The 22,770-nt window shown below is 47.8% G+C and overlaps 1 protein-coding gene across 2 annotated transcripts in view; it reads left to right on the top strand.

Moving 5' to 3' along the window:
• The first annotated feature begins 376 nt into the window (after positions 1-376).
• The window catches only part of MRPL28 (mitochondrial ribosomal protein L28), a 239,119-nt gene continuing 216,725 nt past the window's right edge, over positions 377-22,770 (top strand). The window contains exon 1 of one of the 2 annotated variants that reach the window (XM_085628314.1): positions 377-948. The gene's annotated coding sequence lies outside the window, so the exon portion shown is untranslated. The remainder of the gene's footprint in view (positions 949-22,770) is intronic. The other variant, XM_085628315.1, reaches the window with a different exon arrangement.

Here is a 22,770-nt window from a genome sequence, read left to right as displayed (position 1 = left end):
TCTATGTTTCGTATATTTTGTATGCCTCGCGCTTCTTACATTGTTCTGTCTTGCGCTTCACATTTTGTTGTCGCTCCACTCCTTCACCTCAATGTATGTTCTAGAGCATGGAGTTGTGGATGCTGAGTGGAGAAGAGTGCGGAGGCGTTTCTCTGCTGATCCAGTGTTTCATAAATAAACACACCTAATCTTCATTGCCGTCTCCGACCATCTTTACAGGAATGCATTGACTGCAGAGACACACGTTGACTCTACAGACTGCGGTGCCGCCAAAGTTCCAATCCTAGGTCAGTTTACACATTCTAAGCACCGCACACTCCCGAACAATCTGCAAAAATGTTCATCCATGGGATTGGCTGTCATGTGACCCGGAAGTATTGACAATAAGGACAAATCTCGTCCCTACAAAGTTTGATCGCGGTTATGAGGCTCATTTATTATGCTCCGTTTTCTCTTCATTGCCAGAGCGAAGCCTCCAGTCCTGTAATAGAATTTATTATACTCCGTTTTCGCTTCATTGCCTGCGCGTGTCGGGGCTAGTTTTAAGGCAGACGAAGATTGCGTGCTGCTGCTTTAAACAGTGAAGATGCAGGTGACGTGACTCTACTAGATGGCGATAGCCACCCGGTCTATACATTCGTCATTTACACGTCAGTTCTTGCGACCCACCCACCCACTTCTGTCCTCCGCACACGCGTTTCATGAGCACCAGGGTTACTACGCAAAATATCTCTGTCCTGGGTTCAACCACCTGGCTGCGACACTAACAGTGTCTTGAAAACGCAGGATTTTTGTTGACTTTAGTGGTTCCTCCGGGATTGTGTCTTTTTTCGCGCAGTGCGCATCGAGAACTGAAGCTGCTACCTTGAAGAACGGTGCACACCTATCAATTTAAAAAAAAAAAAGTGATTGGATATTGTTGCAGCTGCAGCATCGGCGGTCAGTGAGGTATGGGGGGGGGGTGCTATAGTACTCTGTAAAAATGTTAAGACTGTAGGACATAAGGTAGTGTCCATGGGTGGCGCGTTTCATGGGCTTATGTGAAGAAGATCAATTTATTATGCTTTTCGTCGTTAGCGGGGGGGAGGGGGGGCAACTCAGTAAGGCAGTGCCTGTCCTAATTTCCAGGCTTTATATTTAACTGTCTAGATACGCCATTTCAAATACCTATCATGATTTGAATGTAGGCCCCGCTCCGGAATTTTTATTTGGATTGGCCAATGCAAGCCCATTTTGTTACTTCTGGAGGTAGCCTTCAAGCCCTAGATTACATCATCTCTACTTCCAAACATGTGTGCTCCACGATACAAATAATACGTTCTGGTTTTATACAGTGCGTGTAAAATTACTTGAGAGTAAGTGTCAATGTCTGTACTTAACCACCAGCCTTCAACTTTCAGCAGACCAGGTTTCAACACAAGCACTTTGATGCCAAGCATACTGACTGTATTGATAATTCAAGTTTCATTACACTAGGAAGACTGGTTATTCGCTCTCTTCAATTTGTCCAACGCTTATTTCTCTGCACAATAAGAACTTTACTTTAAAAAAAAAAAAATTCTTGTCATTCTTTTGGGATGTACTTTTATAGATAACATTTGTTAACAAGCATTGGCATAGCCAATAGGTCTCACCTTTGGGACCTTATTGTTGCGTTCGCGCATGGCGCTGGCCTAGCGGCAGTAGCGCGGCAAAGAATGGAGACCACACCGTTGTTGCGTCTCGGCGCAAGTGCCCAACCGGGGCATGCCCCCTTTTATTTATAATCGCGGCGTACGCCACCGTCGCGGCGTACGCACAACATCGGTGACTTACCCTCTCTACCGTCAGACGCTAGAGCGCTAACTGCAACATCCCTCTCCAACTTAGATGATGAAACTCGGACTAGAAGTCCCCCTTTTCAGTCACTTACTTGGCAGGCAAAGTCTTTGAGGCGGCTGCTCGGTGGAGGATTCCCTCGCAGCTCATACCTGGCCGTCGCTCGGGTGTTGGTGGTTGGCGGGCTGTCGCGTTCCGCCCTGTCAGCTTCGGAGCTGGGCCCGTCCCGGACTGCCTTCCCCTCAGGCCGGTTCGGAGGTGATGACGGTTCTCTCTCGGGGACCCCAGCGTCCTCCTCGTCCTCCCCTCCGGACTCCTGGTGGTGTCCTGTGGCCGTGGGGATACGTTTGAACCATGAGATGTTGCGGGTGGCTGATTCGTTCCCCCGGCGAGCTGTAACCATTGTCCCCCGGCGGCGTTCCACCGTCCAGCTCCCGGGCTCGTACCGTGGCTTGAACTTTCCCCCAGGTCGTCTGTTCCTTATGAGGACATTGTCTCCCGGCCCGAGGGCGCGCTCCCGACACCCTCTGGCCCGGCTCGCTTGCTGGTTCCGGCGTGCTCGTCGTCGCAGCGCTTGTTCCGCCTCAAATGGTGGAGGGGCCCACCCTGGGACTGTGGGTAGACCATCCCGGTGTGTCCCTTTTAGCATGAGAGCCCAGGGGGCTTGCTTGGTGGAGCAGTGTGGTGTGCTTCGATACTCCCCTAGGAAGCGTTGAATCTCTCGCTCTGGGTCCAACCGCTCGGCACTGGCAATTCGGAGGATTTTGTTTAGTGTCCTCATAAAGCGTTCGACCTCGCCGTTTGCCTGAGGCCACTGCGGGGTGATCCGCCGGTGTCGTATCCCCTGGAGTGCTAGGAACTCCCGAAACTCGTGGCCTTGAAATGGCGGCCCATTGTCTCTTTTTAGTTCCGACGGGCGCCCAAACATGTGGAATATCTTCTCCAGCGCTGGCCCTACAAACGTGAAGGCGGTGGATGGCAGCGCCTCCACCAGGGGGTATTTGGAGAAATTGTCCACTACTACCAGCGTTACTCTCCCATCGGGGAGGGTCCCGAAATCTACGCTGACTTTGTCCCAGGGGTGTCTCCCTGGCACTTCAGTTGCGATGGGTGCTGGATGTTCAGGTCCACTAGTCATCTGACATGCCGGGCAGCCCGTTACGATGTCTTCTACCAAGGCGTCCAATCCCGGGAACCACACCTTTTCCCGCATTCTGGCTTTCATCCTCTCCGTCCCTTGATGTCCCTTGTGGGCGAGGAGGGTGGCCTGGCGGCGCAGCGCTGTTGGCACGACGATCCTGGCTCCCCTCAGGACTATCCTGTCTCTGGTGGTGCTGAGCTCATTCCGTACGCGCCAGATCTGCTGCAGGTCTGCCCTTTCTTCCTGGGTCCACGTGTTGGCAGACTGTAGGAAGTTGGTCCACGACCCTCGCTGGAGGGCCTCTCTGGTCTTGGTCATCACTGGGTCTTGCTCCGCGGCTTGCAGGATCTCTTGTAGTGTCAGTACCTGCGGGCATGTTGAGGCGGCGATGAGATCGAGATGGGCTTCAGCGTCATCTTCCTCACTGGTCCCTGCCGGGACGTGTTCGCGGTTGCCCGGATGTCTGGACAGGAAGTCGGCCGGGTTCTTTGCGCCAGGCCGGTACGTTATGTCCATGTGGTACTGTTGTAGTCCAATGGCCCACCGTTCTATTCGCGGCGGGGGGTGTGGTGCTGTCCCTTTGAAAAGGGGTACGAGCGGCTGATGGTCCGTCACGACCGTGAACGGATGTCCACAGACGTACAGGTGGAAATGTCGACAGCCCCATCTTATGGCTAGTGCTTCCCGCTCAATCTGAGAATATCTTCGTTCGGTCGCTGTGAGCGCCTTGCTTGCGTAGGCCAAGGTGGCCCACCGCCCCTTTTCTTGTTCTTGTGTGAGGACTGCCCCAAGTCCCACTGGGCTGGCGTCGACTAGCAGCTCCGTCTTCCGTGCAGGGTCAAAATAGACTACGGTGGCCTGGTCGAGGTGTGCAGTTTTGACGGCTTGGAACGCGGTGTCTTCTTGGGGCCCCCACTGCCACGGTGCGTCCTTTTTCGGGAGTTGTCGGAGTGGCTCAGCGATCGTTGCTAGGTTCGGAATGAACCTCCCACAGTACGTGGCCATTCCCAGGAAGCTGCGAACCTCCGAGACAGAGGCAGGTGCAGGGGTGTCTTTGATGGCCTGGGATTTTCGGGGATCCACCTGAATGCCGTTGTTGGTAAAAGTGTACCCGAAGAATTTTATCCGCTGCTGAAACAGCTGGCACTTGTCCTTGTGGAGTGTGACTCCGTAATCCTTGAGGCGTGTCAGCGTGGCTCTGACTCGCTGATAGTGTTCATCTACAGTCGTGGAGTGGATTAGTATGTCGTCACTCCCATTCATGACTCCGGGCAGGCCTTGTAAAATGTCCCTGATCGTGTTCTGGAAGATTTCCGCTGCTGACGATATCCCGAAGTTGAGCCGTCGGTATCGTCTCAGCCCTAGGTGTGTACTGAAAGTGGTGATGTACCTACTCTCCCTGGCCAATGTCAGCTGGTGGTAGCCGGCGTTTAAGTCCAGTTTGGAGAACCACCGCGCACCGTTGAGGTCTGCGATGATGTTATCCATGGTGGGCGTGATGTGCCTCTCACTCTTGATGGCTTTGTTGGGGAGCCTCATATCGATACACACACGGATTTTGCCTGGTTGACGGGGTTTCTCCGCGATCACCATCGGGGACACCCATGGGGTGGGACCAGTGACTGTCTCTATGACCCCTTGTTCTTCCAGTTTCTTGAGTTCTTCCTCCACCAGAGGGCGTAGATGAAACGGAATCCGCCTGTGTTTCAGGGCCGTGGGCGTGACGGAGTGGTCGATGTGGAGTTTGACCAGCGGGCGTTTGATGTTTCCTAGACCGGTGAATAGTTCTGGGAACTGGTCTAGCGGGTTGGCCGTTTGAGTGTCTTGAACTTTCCGGAGGAACACTAGGAGCCCTAGGTCTTCAGCGGCATGTCCACTCAGGAGGGTGTCTACCTCTTGATTGATGATGTGTACCTCGATGGTAATTTCGGCGTCCTCCGTTCTCACCGGTACTGTCATTTTCCCTAGGAGGGGCAAGGGGACATCACTGCCATAGGCATATATTCGGGCCTTCGAGGCTTTGAGTTCTGGCTTTGGTCGGAGGCGGTTATATTGCTGCACTCCCATGACGGTGACAGATGCCCCCGTGTCGATCACGGCGTTCACCTTTGATCCTGCGACCATGATGTCGCACCGAGGTTGTGGACGTCTTGTGCTCTTTAGGGCTCTGGTGAACGAGACCACGTATGTCTCCTCTCCGTCGTCAGACTCCGAGTCGTCCTCCTGCAGGGCTTGCGTGTGTCTGGGCCCGGTGTCGGTGCGTGAGGAGAGGGAGATTTGGGATAGTTGCCTCACCATGCCTCTTGTGGGTCTCTTCCCCCGGGCGTCTTTCCGTGTGGCGCGCTTCCGGCAGACGGAGGAAAAGTGGTTCAGGGTGCCACAGTTGGTGCACGTCTTCCCTTTTGCTGGCCAAGTTTTGCCCGGATGTTCTTCGTACCCGCAGTAGTCGCACTGTGTTGGGGGCGACTGCCCTGCTGCTGGTCGGCGCTTCTTCTCATGCGTCCGCACTGCGTCTGCGCGCTCAGTTTTGACGGTCACTCCTGGCCCCGTGCTTCGTGTGAGTGCTTGTTCCATCTCTTCCGCACGTGCGTCAGACAGATCGTGGGCTCGTGCTAGCACCAGGATGTCAGTCATTGGAATGTTTGGTTGGCGGAGGATGAGGCTCCGCAGCTTCTTGCTTCGGATGCCATAGATGAGCTGCGCCCTTATCTCCTCTTTTGCCCAGTCGCCGACCAGATGAGTGTCCGCAAGCACCCTCAGCCGTGCATGAAATGCATCCACTGACTCCCCTTCTTTTTGCTTTGCTTGACGCATTTTGAAGTTTTCGAAGTCCGGATTCATCTGGGGGTCAAAGTGCATGTTGAGGGCTGTCACGGCCGCGTCGTAGTCGTCCGCGTTACCTGTGTTAGGGAGGTGTTTGAACAACAGGTATACCTCCTCCCCCGCGTAGTGAAGAAGGAGCGATCGCTTCACTGCGCCATCCGTCTCCCTGTAGCCAATGAAATAGTTGTTGAGCCGCCCAATCCACGTCTGCCAGCGTGGGGCGGCTGTGGCGGGGTCAGCGGTCTCGCTGACGGGCGCCAGGACGCCAGTCGGGTGGAACGGGTGGATCGGCGGCGGGAGGTTGTCATCCCCCATGGCGCTGCTGTGGAGGGTGGCGCTGGGTGGTTGAGCGGGTGCGCGAAGGCTGGACAGCGGAATGCACAGCAGGGGCCTCAGGCAACTTCAGAGGCCGGCACGTGGGCCTGTGCAGAGGATGCAGCACAAGGATGCAGGCTTAAGGCAGGGCTGTGTGAGCATGTTAAGTGTTTAGTTATCCAGCACAATATCCTTGGTGCAACATCATCAACTGTTGCATGGCTGAACACTTATAAAAGGCGAGACCTATTGGCTATGCATTTCATTTCACAAGAAGCTGGGACCTCCACACGCCTTTGGCCAATTGCGTGCTAAAGCCAGACGCAAAGGCCAATCGCGTGTGAGCACCACACGCACAAGCTTCTACACAAGCTGAAGTCATTCCAAGAGTTCGATTTCCTATGCCTCGCATGCGCGCTGCCATAGGCTCGACCTTAAAAACAGGGTGTTAAGAAGACCTCCGAGAACTGAAAAAAAGTCAAGGAGCTGGAATGGAGCTGATCCTAGAATAGTCCCTGGAGAGGGGGGGGGGGATGGGGGCTAGGGTGTCCCTCCCTTTTCATTCCAGTGCAGCAGTGGTGACAAACTCATCTTGAGAACTGTTTTCATTTACAAAGAACACACCCTAACTTCATTATCGAATACATTGTTTCATCCACCGACCTCTTGAGTGAGTTACCTCTGTTGCGAGTTACCTCTGTTGCTTTAGTGTATGCAGTAGGAACACAAAACACAACACATTACATGCTATGACGTGTGTTTCTTTGGCTTATAACCTTTTAGCTATCCCAGAGCGTTATTAAGGTTACCCTTGAATTGTGAAAGTTTTTCGCTTCACTTCCTAAAAATGTTTTGCGTTGGTGTATGTAATTGAAAAGGACATGTCCATCGCACGAAACAATTAGTTGAAAAGTAGTTTCGATTTGCCGGTGCGATTAGTTATTTTACCGGCAAGCGGCGCGAAAAGGTTGCATATCAATGGTTTCCTTGAGTTTTAATTTTTTATGGCGGGGGGGGTGTAACTGTAGCAGCGTACTCTGAACTTTTTTAAATATTACTTTAATGAAAGTCTCTTAATATTTTATATAATCGTTTTTATCGCTTTCATTGATAGCACACTTCTTTTTCCGGAGTTAGTGGCGTAGCAAAAGTGCAATAAAACATGGAACCCAATGCAAGTAACTAACTCCCTGTCCGTTAGTTGGGTTACGAGACAGCTGTAGCTGGGGTGGAGTGCCCCCTCAACCCCTGGGCCCTTGAGGCACTGCACCTGCTGCTCCAGTCAGGAGCGCTCATTTGGATATGGCACTCGGTCAGACGTTAATAACTTGCTCTGTTAAGTTTGTTTACTTTTGTATGGGAAAGAACACAACGCCAAGTACCAGAGTGCAAACAATAAAACCAGGACTGGATACCTGCTCACACCTGCTAAGGAAGAACGCGCGCAAACACGAAGAAGTCCGTCATAGAGGCCCGTCCTGGTGACCCGACTCTACCTTGTGTGTTATTTAGTGACATATAAAGCATCTCGTTACAACGTAACTTGTCAGTAAACGAGATCTACCCACTGGATCTAAAACCATTATTAATCAAATAGTTCAGACCTAACTACCAACACTATATTTCATGTTGCGAAACCCTCATAATGCACCTGGTCAGAGTGTCTCACCAAGAGCACTTTTTTTGCTGTGTGTTCTGGGACGTCTTGTCAGATTTATCACATTATAAAACCAGGATTACACGTTCAAATATACAAAGGAAAATCTCAATATATTGAGGCCCTAACTGCCTTGTGTGAACAGAACAACGCTATATAATAAAAGTTTAATACAAAATATAAAATCCTCTAAACATGGAAGGAGGTTGGAGTTTCCATTGGGAGACAAGCGCAGGCACGCTAATTAAAAACAGATGGCTCCTGCGCCGCTGCTGGCTCCCGAGAGCAAAACGCTCTGGGATTAAACATTTCACAAGCAGCTGGGACCTCCACACACCTTTGGCCAATTGCGTACTAAAGTCAGACGCAAAGGCCAATTGCATGTGAGCACCACACGCACGAGCTTCTACACAAGCTGAAGTGATTCCAAGAGGTCAATTTCCTATGCAGCGCATGCGCCCTGCCATCGGCTCGTCCTAAAAAGCAGTAATATATGGAAAAAAGAAAACAATATTTTTGAAAACAGACAGTTTTCATCCCTGACAATAGCAAAGCGATTAATTGCAATCAAAGTAGTAACCTTTGTTATTTAAAAACTCCCTTACAAACTCACCCATACATTGTTTTGCAATGAACTCCTTCTCATGTTAGAATAGTCTAATTTTGTTTCTGCTCATGAATCATTGTGCGGCGGAAAAATGTGAGGACGGGATAGGATTAAAAAGAATTTCACACAGACTGCGGTTGAAATCCCTATATAAAGAAAAGAGCCCCCTGCAACTTGGTGTGAGTTCCGCTATGCAGGGAAATGCAATAAGCGAAAACCTAGGGCAACTCTCCTATATTTATATTCACCGTAGTTAAAAGATAAAGTTTTGACAAACATAAAAAGACAACACAAGTAATATGGACAAGACAAGGTTGTTTATTCAGATATCAATAAAAAGCTGATAAAATCTAAATAAAACAGAATATATTTTCATAATTTCGCATCCACCCACATTGTGTCTGCAATCACACTAATTTCATCCACACTCTGAAAGCAAGGTACCCAGAATATACAGTTATTCAAAGAATGTACCATCCATTTGGTGCTTCTGGGCATTAAATACTTTGGTATTCCGTTGGGGAAGATATGTGGCTTAACAATCGGTTGTCTTCAATCATCTACGTGTGTTTTGGCACAGGAGTGCCTTCTTCAGGAAAGCCACTATGAACACTTGGATAGTTCCTAAAATGTATAGAAATATATATGCCCATATATATTAAGAAATTAGATAACAAACATTTACAATGTTTGAGTTTATTGGCCAGCCAAATTAGAGAAAAAACAATTGTGAAAAAGGAGAGAAAAACCAAAGACGTGTGACAAAAGTTATTACCGCCAAGTGAAACCTCCACATATCCAGATCGTGCCATGTATCCTTAAGTGCAAGTGCCTAGAATAGTAAAAAGACATATAACCTAAGTTGAACCTCCAAAGGTTTTAGAGAGCGATTATAACCATCCTGATGTGAATGGGGGTGGGATTCATATGACAATGGAAAAAAGATGCGGCAGCATAAATGCATTACTCTTACATGTTGATATCTGAAGCCAATAGAAAAATGAGGTAGATCGCATAGAACATGAGACTCTGAATTGAATTGGAGAGGAAGAGCGCCCGAATGTAGCTGCCCATACTGTTAAAAAAACACCTATGCCCAGTGCTCTCGGAATATATCTAAGAGCCTGTGACACACTATAGAAAGGACACTGATGACCTTATGTAAAAACAACTGCTAAAAGAACAAATTACTGCAACGTACGCACACCACTCTCTGAAGATAAGTGGCAATGTCTCGAGTGCCCGAGATAAAGTGGAACAGGGGGTCGTCCAAATGCCTGTTGAAAGTAAAACTAACATTAAAGAGACAGAATGAGGTAGAGTATTCACTTTAAAATTATTTATCCAGGAAAGAAACTTACCGGCTAAATGATAATTAGGTAATTTGATAAGCAGCAGCTGAGTGGTATTACTTAATGGTGAAACACAGTATCTGCCTTCAACATCCAGGACTGGTACAGGCTAAAAATTGGGTAAGATGGTCCAAATTATTTTTTGTCCGCTATTTTCTCCTGGGCCAGTTCCCCAATTTTTGGAATCCAACCGGGAGTTGCTTGTGCTTCCTTCACTTCTTCAGTGGCGGTGTGTTTTACATGGACATTGCTCTGTGCGCCTTGGAAACTTAGGAACTGAACAGCCAAATGTTCATTGATGTCTAAGGGTGTTTCTGCCACCACTGTGCTGGGATTGTCAAGGTCAGGTACCCACATCTTATCCCCTAACGGGATCTCATAGGGAGTCCGACCACCCAGGGATTTTCTAGGCAGATTGTTGAGGGCTCTCTGGACCCCATATAGGTATTGTACCCCATTGCGACCTGAGCCTAAAACCGTTGCTGTTAAAGACTGCTTTAAATCTTGGTTCTTCTTCCCCCAACCGAATTTCCCTCTAGATGACAGGGAGAGGAGTACCGCACAGTCACACCCAATTTTCCCATGGAGCCTTAGACGCAAATGCTGACCCCTACTCCAAATGGAATGTGCCAACTGCGTATGTCCTGAAAAAGACTTGTATATCTTTGATAACTGTTCAGGTGTCAGCTGATCGCAGTAGCCAAACCCATAGGAATCGAGAGCAGAAACCCACTGAAACCAAGATGTACTTGTAAGCCCCATCCGATTGTAAAGGGCCATAGCGGTCCAGGTAAATGCAAGTGAGAGGCCATTTTGATATTAAGAGATGGTGTCTGTGGTTGGGAATGCTACGTTGGAACCCTTCATGAGCTGGCAGATGTCGCATTTAAGGACTAAGGGCCAGATGTCTGACCAATTTTAGCATGCGCAAACGGGTTTGGGACCTGTTTTGCGCTTGCTAAAATTGGAATGGCCATGTACTAACACAATTTTGCAAGTCGCAAATGAATTGTGACTCGCAAAAAAGTGTTTAGAGACTCGCTATTTGGAAGGGGCATTCCCTTCTAGTGACTCTGTAACCCATGTACGAATGTTTTGCGACGGCAATTGCAGTTGCAAAACACTTGAAAATTACCACCCTCTTTAAGAGGGTGGTAATGGAGTCGTAAATGGGAAGGGGTCCCCAGGGGACCCCTTTGCCTTTGTGACAGGCTCTGAAAATATTTTTTTAAGGGCAGGCAGTGGTGACAGGGACCACTGCCTGCCCTTAAAAAATGAAACGAAAACGTTTAATTTAAAAAAAAAAATGCATCCTATTTTCCTTTAAGGAAAACGGGCTGCATTTCAAAAAAATAAAACTGCTTTATTTAAAAGCAGCCCCAGACATCTTAGATGTAATGCTTTAGCATTCAAAATGCTGGCTTTCGTTACCGCCTCTAAGGCTGGCACTGGAGTCACGACAATTATTATCTTCCCCTGAGCCAATACTCTCTCACAACAGCAGTCTGTGCCGCCGTCAGAATCTTTTCTGTCGGTGCAAAACGCATCTCAGCATTGGTCTATAATTGCGATTTATAAGCAATTGGTACAGTGTCTTCATTGAATGTAACGTAGGTATATCCTGATGCACCCACTTTGATAAGGATCACCAGGTTTGTGGTGTTGAAACGTGTGTTTTGAAGCTAGCATGTCAGCTTGTATTGAACACAAAATCTGTGTGTTCAGTGTCCCAGTGTGTTCTTGAAAAATCTGGACGAATCAAGTCTTAGAATGGGTTAACCTGTTCTGCACAATCTGAAATGTATGTTGTGCTAAAATTTAGGAATCCCAATATGGATGGAAGTTTCTTAAATGTGTTAAGTGGTTGTAAAAGTGCACACTACTTAAAGAAGTGTGTCACAAGGCTTTTGCCTTCCCTTCAGGTCTAAAAAAAATCTTCAAAATGTTACTAGACCCACAGGTCTAGTAACTTTAATAATCTACTCGACCTAACTGTAATGTACTTGACCCGTGAAATGGTCTCAAATTGTGTGATCGTAGGCAAATATTTTGTCTTAGGGAGCCTCCTTTTTCTTTATCATCACATAAGAAGGCACCTTCATATTTGCAAATTCACAATTTCTGCTGTACAAAAAAACTAATTTACTAGACTAAATGTTTGCTCCATGTATATCGAGAATCAAGCCCATATATAGTAAGTAAGTAATAAGTTAATTGTTTAGTTAATAAAAACCTTAACAATTTTTGCATTAAAAAATGACTCGTAGTTAAAATATCGCAGAGCATATCATATCATAAAACATTAATTCCTGGTTATTATCAAAACAATGAAAGGACAAAGTTTCGATCTTCAGATCTGGCATAAAATATTCTTCTCAAGCTAATTGCCTGTACAGGGTTCCAACTAATTAACTCATTGTGTAAAGTTGGGACAGATTGTTCAGTGTGCAAAATGAGAGAATTGGATACAGGGGTATTAGTCTGGAGCCCTGCGTCCATTGCTGACATAAATTGTCAGACGATCTTCAGTCTTGCATAGCAGCTTAGCAAATGCATCCTCTCAGGGCTGGGTCAATAGATAGGATAGCAAAATGCGTGCAAGCTCCATTCTTGGGTCTACATTGTTTTTAAAGAGATTGCATGTTTTCTGGCGCATAAAGTGCCTGGTGCATTATGGATGAAGATAAGTGTCTTTAATCACTTAATTTGATGATAAGCCATAGCAATGAGTTTACATTTAAAAAAAATTGTGTCTACAAAAGGAGGTGGATTGGAGGTGGATGGCGCTTAGCCTAAGTGTTTATGATTCACTGAGCAGCGATGCAGTGTGGTTCTTTTGGTTGCAATGATTGATGGTTGCTTGGTCACTGAATTTTGCCCCTGCTGCCTCCATGAATCGTACAAAGCACCGCAACAGCTGTGTGTCTCCACCTCCGAGGCATGCCTTCACTGCTTGACTGCAGGATTTTATTCCCTTGTTTTTGAAGATGGGTATCGGTAGCAGTCAGCGTTCAAATTGCCGTTCCCCACAAATGCACAAAAGGTGTAAAACGCTCTCCTCCGCTTTCTCACATAAACGACAGATAGTCTGTGTTGGTAAACGCTTCCAAGGAAGGAAGTGCGGCAAGATTGGTAGAATGCCCATTCGGAAGCGAGGGTATTTTTCTTTCGCTCTCCTGTTGAATTCAACGCCTAAGTAAGATTGTGGAGAGGGCTTGGCATAGCTCTGCAGGACGAACCATCCATGGGCCCTTTCTTTGAGCGCTGGCTTGTCTTCCACTATGGACAGCCTTTTCACTGTCTTGTTTACAAGTTGCTTGAAGCTGTTGCGGGTCCCTGAGGCCACCCAGTGATCCTCGAGGCCTAGTCGATTTATTGATGATGTCCGTATGCCATGGCTGCACATTCCTGCCTTGCGTATACTGTGTTCCATATGTGTGTGTTCAGTGTTTCTGATTCAGACTTTTTTAATTCTGTGCCAGGAGTTGACGTAGGCACCTTTTGCAGGAGATTTCTTGGGTCTGCCGGTCAAATTCCAGGCCTAATTGGGTAGATTGAATATCTTTCTTGCCGAACTTAAGACTGTTCTGTCCTGAATGACCGTGTCTCTTCCCCTCAGGCACTTGCTCCCATAAGTAATAGCTGGTATGAGCTTTGCTTGTAAGACCTGTACCAATGGGGTAAGACTTGGTCCGGCAGTTTAGTTTTTGATGAATTTTAAAGCTACCACAATTGAATTGCCTCTTCTTGATGGCTTTTTTTGGTGCTTTAAATGTGCCTTTGTTGTCTATTATCACTCCCAAGTACTTATATTCTTCAACTGCCTCTATTGATGTGCCACCCAAATGCCAATGGTAACTGGCTGTTCTCTTTTTCGGATTTAATCGCATTACCTTTGATTTATCGAGATTGATAGTTAGACCATTAATAGCTGCATAACTCCTGGTTGTATCTAAGAGGTGTTGGAGACCGATAGGGGTTCGACTGATCAACACAAGGTCGTCTGCGTTCAGCAGATTGGAGAGTAAAAACCCTCCCATCCTTGGAGTAAGTGAATTACAGATGTTCAATTCTGTTGAAAAATCAGCCATGTATAAATTGAAAAGCATCGGGCCAATACACACACATGTTTCAGCCCCTTTGTTGGAAATTTTCTGGATAGGCAGTCGTCATCTCCCAGCTTTACTTGGAACCACGTATTGGTGTGTAGGAGTATTATCTGGTTTAAGAGAGCAGCTGGTATTTCCTGTTTCCCAAGTTTGGCCCCAAGTTTGTTCCTGTTAATGTTATTGAAAGCTGATGAATAATCGATAAAACACAAAAAAGAGGGAATTTTGCTGCTTTGGCAATGTCTATTATTAACGACAGGGCTAGTATGTTCGTTGTGGTTCCCATGTCATTGCAGAAACCCGTCTGGTTGATGGGGATGATCGATTTGTCGTTTGCCCAAGCTATCCGGTCATCCAGAAGGAGGCCAGCATGGTATTTGGCCTCAATGTCGATAAATGCTACAAGCCTGTAGCTGTTTGCTTTGTTCTTGTCGCCTTTCTGTATATTGGGAATATGATGGACCCCCCCCAGGAGTCAGGTATGGTGTCTCCTCCCGAGATTTGTTCATACAGCTGTAATAGTGCGGCCGCCCAGTACTCCGGATCTTTTTTTTAATAGGATTTGTGGGATTCCATTAGGTTCCGATGCGCCCTTCTTCTTACCTTTGACAATCCTGTTCTTAATCTGATAAGTTGTGAATGAAAGAAAATAGTTTACTATTAGGATGGTTTGGTCGGGGGGAGATGCCTCAAGGGTGTAGCTAGGGCTAAGCTTCCCAGTCCTAAGACCTTCCTCTTCTGAATTAGTGTTGCAGGAGGTGAGTTGCCCACTTTTCTTCTGTTAGGTGTGAGTTGACTCTTTGGCCATTCGGGTTTTCTAAGCTATTTATTGTGCGCCAGAACCTTGCGCTGTTGTTGGTCTTTGAGTCGTACAATAGCCTGGCCCACAAATTATCTACAGATTCCCTTTTTGCTTGCCAGATTACTTTTTTCTTATTCACTTTTCATTGCGTTAGCTCCTTCTGAATGATGGGGTCCTAGCCCATTCGCCGGAGCCTGCGTAATGTTTTATTTATTCCCTTCTTAAGCACCTGAAGGTTTGGGATCTTAAGTTTGGAGAGGTGATTCTTCTGATTGTCTAACGAATAACGTAAAATCTGATTTTGAAGAGTTTCCCTAGATTTTGCTATGTACATATATCCTAATTTTTTGATACAAAGTTCCCAGCGCATTATCACGTTTGAGTTTGCCTTTTCCGGTTTGTCCCAAAGTGACTTTTTTGAAGCCTGCAGTATTTCTGGTTGATTGGTTTTACATTTTAACCTCCTGAAGTTCTCAGTGTGTATAGAGTCGAGATCCCCCACCAGCTGCTATAGTTTCGAACCCAGTATGCTCATAGTGATTTCCTGTGGTAGGTGATCACTTTGATCTTGTGTCCATATCTGGAAGCCTGCAGTCTTGTTGATGAGCGGTAAAGTTACGAAGGCGTCACCAATTAACGTACTGAACGTGTGAAATGTTGCTGCCGGAGGCTGATCTCCGAGGAAGCGTCAGTTTAATGCCACAAAGCTTAAATGTTTGATATCTCTTGTGAGGTTCCCGGCAAGTACTGATTGGTTCGTCTTGTTGCTCTGTTCTTGGAGAGGGATGTTCCAGGCCATAAATTGTTATTCCAGAAACGTGTCCCTTTTTGAGGCCCTAGTAAATATATATTGAAGTCGCCTGTCAGCATTAGATTAGATGTTGATTCCTCTCAGAGTAATCTGTTCTTTTCAGATCCCAGCAATTTGACTCCTTTGGTTTTATCACATGTATGTATGTAGGTGTTTATAACTATTATTTGTTGTTTGGTGGTGCCATCCCATATATTCACTCAGAGTTTTGATTGCATTTTTAGGGGTTATGATAGTTTCTACATCTTTGGTTGCTGTTATGGTCCTTATTGACGAGTAGATAGCTGGATCACCCTTTATTTGCCCAAATTTGGCGCCTTTTATTGCTGGTGTGTGGTGCGTTTTGAAACCTAGTAAGTGAATGGGTTCTTCTAACCAAGTCTCTTGTAGTAGGATGAGGTCTAATGCCGTGGAAGTAATCTATAAGGTCTCTGTCCGATGTTTTATTTCCTAAGCCATTTATATTCCAGGTCCAGATTTGTAGTTGGTGTTTGCCTGCTGGATATTCTTTTGTTCTGCGTCAGGTACTGTCTCCATGTTGATTTATTGTTCTGGCTAACCAGGTCCAATCTTCTAGTTTGGATGCTAAGTTTTCATCTTTTCGTTTTATCAGTACTGCGTCCTTACTACCGGCCCGATTTAAGTACAGTTTGAGGCTGCGTGCCTGGTGATGGGAGTGCATGGAGTTGCTTCCTCAAGTCTGTTTGGCATCAGAGGATCTGGGTAACCCCGCTTTTGATAGAGGAGTATTTTAATTCCCCAGGATCTTAGTTGGACCTCTTTATCCAAAATCATCCTCACTGTTTCCTCACTGTTGCCTTTGTTGCTTGTCAACTTGAAAGTTCTTTGATGGATTTGAACTCTATTCTTTCAAGATCTTGCGAGCTTATGTCTGCCAAGCTGATGATTGATCGAAATAAACGCAGAATGTTCCAATTATTGAGGATATCCCTGCAACCTCTTGACTTAAATTCAGGGATGAGCAGAATTGAGCGGTTTTTAAATTGTGGCTGATTGATAATTGGAAGTTTAGCTTGGGTAGCCTGACCCACTTGAAGGTGGAGATTAAGAGAGTCAGCTTGAGTTCCAAGGTCTTCCCTGGCAATGGGAATTACTTTTGTTGAGAAGACTGGATGTACGTGTCCATTGTTAATTGAGGTGACCGGGTTGCTGCTATCTGATGCTTTGGAAGATGGCCTGGGCAGATCTTCCTCAGCCCTTTCCAGCTCAGATTCGGGGACCCCCAAGATTGCTGTGGTCAGTTGGCACAAATTGTTGATTAATTCTAGAAGCAATTGTTCCGATGTTCTGCTGTCGGCTGGGCGTTTTGTCCCAAGTCTTGTTCTCCCTGAGGGAAGTAGTCCATTATGTTCTTCTTACTTTTTCTTCCTTTCCTCTGCTTCCGGCTATGTTTCTGGTCCTCTTTTCTTGCTCCGTTAATCAGGTCTAGTGGTTCTATTTTGTGTTTTGTAGATATAGGTCCATCCAGTAGTTTGGGATGCTGGCTGTGCTCTGAAACTCTATTGTGTTCTTTTGCATTGTAGTGTTCATTATATCCTTCAGCCCTGGGTCTTTCACTTTTGTGATCTGCTGTAATGTTAGCTGTAGTTATGCATCTGGGGCTTGAATTATTAGATGTGGACGTATCATTATTGGAATCTTTTGAGGGGGCTTTTCCCCATCCCTTGTTAGTCGTCGCCTCTCTGCCACCGTTTGATCCTTCTGTGGGGCCATATGCATGGGCCTCTTGAACAGTTGTGCTTGGTGTGTTCGATAATTTCTTGATCTCTGCTAGAATGTCCCCCAGTACCGAGGGGGGGTAGAAAGTTTATCTACTATGGTAATACAAGTGCAGTGTGTTCGTATTAACTGCATATCTGCCTGAGACCTTTAGATCAAATTATTCATATTTTAGTCTGTTGTCTATGTTTGAGACCTTGTTTGTGTGTTGTGTGAGCATTAATGTTGGCTGTTCTGCCGCTGAGGTCCTCTATACTTCCCGGTTCTGAGTCCCTGGTTTTGCCTACTGAGCATTGGGGGATAAATTGAGTCCTGCTGAGAGAGTCGGAGCAGAAGCAGTTGATTGTAGCTGGCTTGTCTCACTGTGTTCCTTTATTGTCCTTGGGGCTGGATAGGGTGCACAGTGTTTCCAGGTCTATCTCCAGGCTAGATTGGCATAGGTCCAGTGACTCCTTGGTCTCCTGTTCCTCTTGTGGCTTGGGGGCCTCATTGATGGTCCGGTTTTGATCCTCTCTGTAGGTAACTTTGATTCCTTCTAACTAGAGCCATGTGCTGAACTTGCTGTAGACTCTATGAGAGCCCCATTGTTAGTTATAGAAAAAGGGTAGGAGTGGAGGCAGTCATTTGAGCCTTTTGAGTTATTTTATGGGTGGAATGTGTTCTTCTTGGCAGAATTGTGATGATTGGTTCGAGCTCTAGACCTATGCCAGGCTCGGTCAGAGCGGAGAGTACGCCTGTTATTGTGTTGCGATTCACCCAGGGTGCGTCTGCTGTAGGGTGAGTTTGGAGAGGTGTGATGGGGGTTCCATTTGTTGAGTCTGCATTCATTTTCTTTGGGAATAGATCTCCTTGATGGCCGTCTGAGCGTGGAGTGGTCTTGGACGTGTTCGTACTCTCTTCCTTTCCAAGCTTTGTCATCTCTGCTTTAAGGCCTAGATGGTCTACTGCCACTGGGCATAAGGGTGAAGGGAGGCCATTGAGGCTATCATTGCTTGAGCAAAGTGCTCCCCCTGCATCTCTCATAAATGGAAATTTGGTGTAGATCCTAGGCTGGTACCTGCTTTTTGTCGCTCTTTGAGGGTGGGTGGAGTCTACGTCCACATCAACAAGTATCTGGTGATGGTGTGTGTGGTGGCGAGTACACTCTTCCATCATTGGATTCTCCTTGTTAGCAACTTCATTTAGGCCTTTCCCCTTTTTTTTCTCCCTTTTGCTGAGTATGGACGTGACCGACCATCTCTCTTTCCCAGATCTCATCTCTTTGCTCCCCTAAGGTTCCTGATGACTCCCATATTTTAGATGGGGTTTAGTCTTGTTCCTTTTTCCATTATTTCATTGCCTTTTTCCCTTTTGCATCTTTTCTTGTTTCAATTATTGCTTGCCTGCCCTCTTTATGCTGGCGATACTGAGCTGTGCCGGTGTCACTGTGATTTCTACGGAGTTGTCCAGCTTACTGGCTTAGACAGGTATACAGTGTTTGCACGGTTGAAGGATTGAGAGGTTTTGTACAGGGGATATTGCGCAGCAACACTGGGTTTGTTGTAATCTTTAATTGCGCACTTAAGGAGAAGTGGGGAGGAGACTCTGACTCCTCGTACCCCCTGTTACATGAGCAGATTCAGCTGCAGCAGATGTTGGCCAGGTCCCCCCCCTGGCCCCTTGAATTTCAGTGCAGTTCACTCGGTGGCCCTCATTGGCCCTTGCCGCTGCCCAGGGGAAAAGATGAGGGGATATCCGAGATCGAAGGTTGGCAATCCGGTGATCTGCTCCAGGGCTCGGAGTGCTGTCCGCCAATAAGTTGGTTCTGACCAAGGTGAGTGATGAAATCCGGCGCAGATAAAACCTAGGCAGAGCTCAGGTGAGTGGGGCACAACTGGTCGAGCAGCAGAGTGCACCCGGACTCACTCTCTGCAAGAGTCGGATGCGGCTCTCACAAACGCGAAGCTCGTGGTGCTGGACAAGCCTGGAAGCACAATTGCAGCAGTTGCCTTACCGCCGTGAGAGAAATCGGTTGATGGTGGTTAGTGGTTGGGCGGTAAGGCAGAGCAAATCTGTCCGGCTAGCTCAGGCAGGACAAAAGCTCTGACTGGGCGCCTGCAAGGGAGCAGGTGTGGGGGGACCAGCCACTACGTCCCGCGCTCCGTCCGAGATCCCCTCCCTGGCTCCGCAGCTCCCCAGTAGGGCCGCGTGGACTCAAGAGCATGCAGGCTAAGGCAGGTGGGGAGAAGGTGGTCCCTGCTTCAGAGCGCTGACACCAATCGAGGAGGACCCGTGCTCACTACGCCACTGGAGTCAAGCTATCCTGGCTGATGACGGCTGATAGCCAGAAACCGGTCCTAGGATGCTTGATTCCGGTCCAGAGAAGACATGGCGTGGCAGTTCGGGCTGGACTGTTCCCATGAGGCACAGGGTCAAGACTGATTTGCATATGGCCATGTCTGAACTGGGGTGGCGTAGTGGGCAAAAGAACGATGGATTTAACCCAGATCTCTTGACTGGGGGAGAATGTCTGCATTGTCAGCATTCCGTCCATCATTTGTTTGTTGTAACGCTTTTCGCCCTAAGTGGGATGGGTATTCCCAGACGTGGGACCCGTGCTCACTACGCCACTGGAGTCAAGCTATCCTGGCTGATGACGGCTGATAGCCAGAAACCGGTCCTAGGATGCTTGATTCCGGTCCAGAGAAGACATGGCGTGGCAGTTCGGGCTGGACTGTTCCCATGAGGCACAGGGTCAAGACTGATTTGCATATGGCCATGTCTGAACTGGGGTGGCGTAGTGGGCAAAAGAACAATGGATTTAACCCAGATCTCTTGACTGGGGGAGAATGTCTGTATTGTCAGCATTCCGTCCATCATTTGTTTGTTGTAACGCTTTTCGCCCTAAGTGGGATGGGTATTCCCAGACGTGGGACCCGTGCTCACTACGCCACTGGAGTCAAGCTATCCTGGCTGATGACGGCTGATAGCCAGAAACCGGTCCTAGGATGCTTGATTCCGGTCCAGAGAAGACATGGCGTGGCAGTTCGGGCTGAACTGTTCCCATGAGGCACAGGGTCAAGACTGATTTGCATATGGCCATGTCTGAACTGGGGTGGCGTAGTGGGCAAAAGAACGATGGATTTAACCCAGATCTCTTGACTGGGGGAGAATGTCTGCATTGTCAGCATTCCGTCCATCATTTGTTTGTTGTAACGCTTTTCGCCCTAAGTGGGATGGGTATTCCCAGACGTGGGACCCGTGCTCACTACGCCACTGGAGTCAAGCTATCCTGGCTGATGACGGCTGATAGCCAGAAACCGGTCCTAGGATGCTTGATTCCGGTCCAGAGAAGACATGGCGTGGCAGTTCGGGCTGGACTGTTCCCATGAGGCACAGGGTCAAAGACTGATTTGCATATGGCCATGTCTGAACTGGGGTGGCGTAGTGGGCAAAAGAACGATGGATTTAACCCAGATCTCTTGACTGGGGGAGAATGTCTGCATTGTCAGCATTCCGTCCATCATTTGTTTGTTGTAACGCTTTTCGCCCTAAGTGGGATGGGTATTCCCAGACGTGGGACCCGTGCTCACTACGCCACTGGAGTCAAGCTATCCTGGCTGATGACGGCTGATAGCCAGAAACCGGTCCTAGGATGCTTGATTCCGGTCCAGAGAAGACATGGCGTGGCAGTTCGGGCTGGATTGTTCCCATGAGGCACAGGGTCAAGACTGATTTGCATATGGCCATGTCTGAACTGGGGTGGCGTAGTGGGCAAAAGAACGATGGATTTAACCCAGATCTCTTGACCTGGGGGAGAATGTCTGCATTGTCAGCATTCCGTCCATCATTTGTTTGTTGTAACACCAATCGAGGAGGAAGCAGCTCCCTGTCTGGGCTCTTGCAGCAATGCTGCACGCACTGGTGCAGAACAAGGAGCAGACTCGCCAAATCGATCTCACCCGGTGCGGTGAGGACAAAGATCTTCCTCACAGGAGATGCTTGAGGTTGGGGCTATTTGGAGCTCGAAGATCTTGGAGCTCGAAGATCTTGGAGGAAGGAAGCCAACATTCCTTTGCAACGGCAAGTCGACGCTGTGCCCAGGAGTTCAGTTTCTGAGGCTCCAACGAGGGATACTGGCCTCAAACTTGGTGAGAGGACAGGGCAGGCCTCGATGGATGTGAAGAACCACCACATGTGTTCCTGAGCCTTTCAGAGTCCGTGGGAGCCCAGGATCAGCAGACCGGTGAGCTTCGTTGCGGTGCCTGCAGATGCAGGGAATAAACTCCTTAACTTCAAGGGAGATCCCTTAAGGTGTCTTGGATGTTGTGAGAAGTTGGCCTGACATATGCTGGTCACTAGTTATAGTGGCCACCTTGCACCAGTCCAAATCGACTCTTATGGTAGATAGGTTTAAGACAACCTTTTTAAAGAAAGCTATCCCAGTGGTAGCTGTGGAGAGCAGCCTTCAGGCTAAGTCTCAGAGGAATGTAAAGCAGCTTGTTTTACCTTTATAATCTCTTGAATTACCAAATGAAAGGACACCACACAGGTATATATATCAAATATATATGTATTTATTTCTAGATACACTCTACTAATCTCTTTATGAGATTAGAAGTCAGGAACACATTCAAATATCAACGTTTCACAATAACTTAAGCACAAATATGGCTGGGGCCCTAGGGGCGTACCAGACCATATACTAAAAAAATGGGTTAAGAAAGTCGACTTGCAAAATGACAAGGCCTAGGGCCTGTAGAATCGCTGGGGCTTCACTGCTGCAGTGAAAGCAGGTAAGTAACAGACCCACGGGAGACGAATGCAGTGTGTGAACACAGCCGCGGGTTTACTATATTATAATGGAGCAAGTCGCGGTTTGATTTTTAAAGTTTTAGGGTGCTTCGAGGAAGTCTACAAGCAAGCCACTTACAAGGTAAGTAATTCGAGGGCCAACACACACTAGGGCACCGGAGTGCACAAGTTACCTCACCCAGGGAAGCCAGGTGCATAGGTGTCTTTTGGTGTCTGGTTGCGTCGCTGTTTTCTATGGAGACCAAAGAAGACTTGCTGCTTGCGTCGACTGAGGAAGTGTCAGGTGGAATCCAAGGGTGGATTTGAGATGCAGATGACCTGAAAATTGAAGGGACAGTGTTCAAAGACACTTGCCAGTGACCGGTGGCTAGGAAGATGGCTGACCACAGATGTCGGGAGATTTCAGGTCGGCGATGGTGTTTTGACTCTTGCTCACAAGGTCCAGGAGAGATCGACGATGACCAGCAGCTGGATTCGGAGTGTCCCGCGACGTCTGCAGCTGACTGCGGTGTCGGCAACCGGATTGGAGCCAACAAGCCTTGGCAACTGCAAGTCTCGTGGAAATCGAAGAAGGTCAGCGTTGCAGACCAGCAAGGTCTGAGGGACTCACCCAGTGAGGGTGAGTGAGGGCAGGCCTGGAGCCACCAGGGGAGCCCTTTTAGTCGATAAGTAAGTCTTCGGGAGACCCACAAGCCAACGGGCAAGGGATCGCGAAGACGCCTCTTGAGGAAATGCTTCACAGGAGCCCACGGTCACTCGGGATGGGGTAGGCCTCTGATTTTTGCTGCAAAACCTGCTGGA

The sequence above is a fragment of the Triturus cristatus genome, chromosome 10, assembly GCF_964204655.1.
Source record: "Triturus cristatus chromosome 10, aTriCri1.1, whole genome shotgun sequence".
In the NCBI taxonomy this organism is placed as follows: Eukaryota; Metazoa; Chordata; class Amphibia; order Caudata; family Salamandridae; genus Triturus; species Triturus cristatus.
The sequence above is the reverse complement of the archived record's forward strand: the minus strand, read 5'-3'. Positions and strand labels throughout refer to the sequence as shown.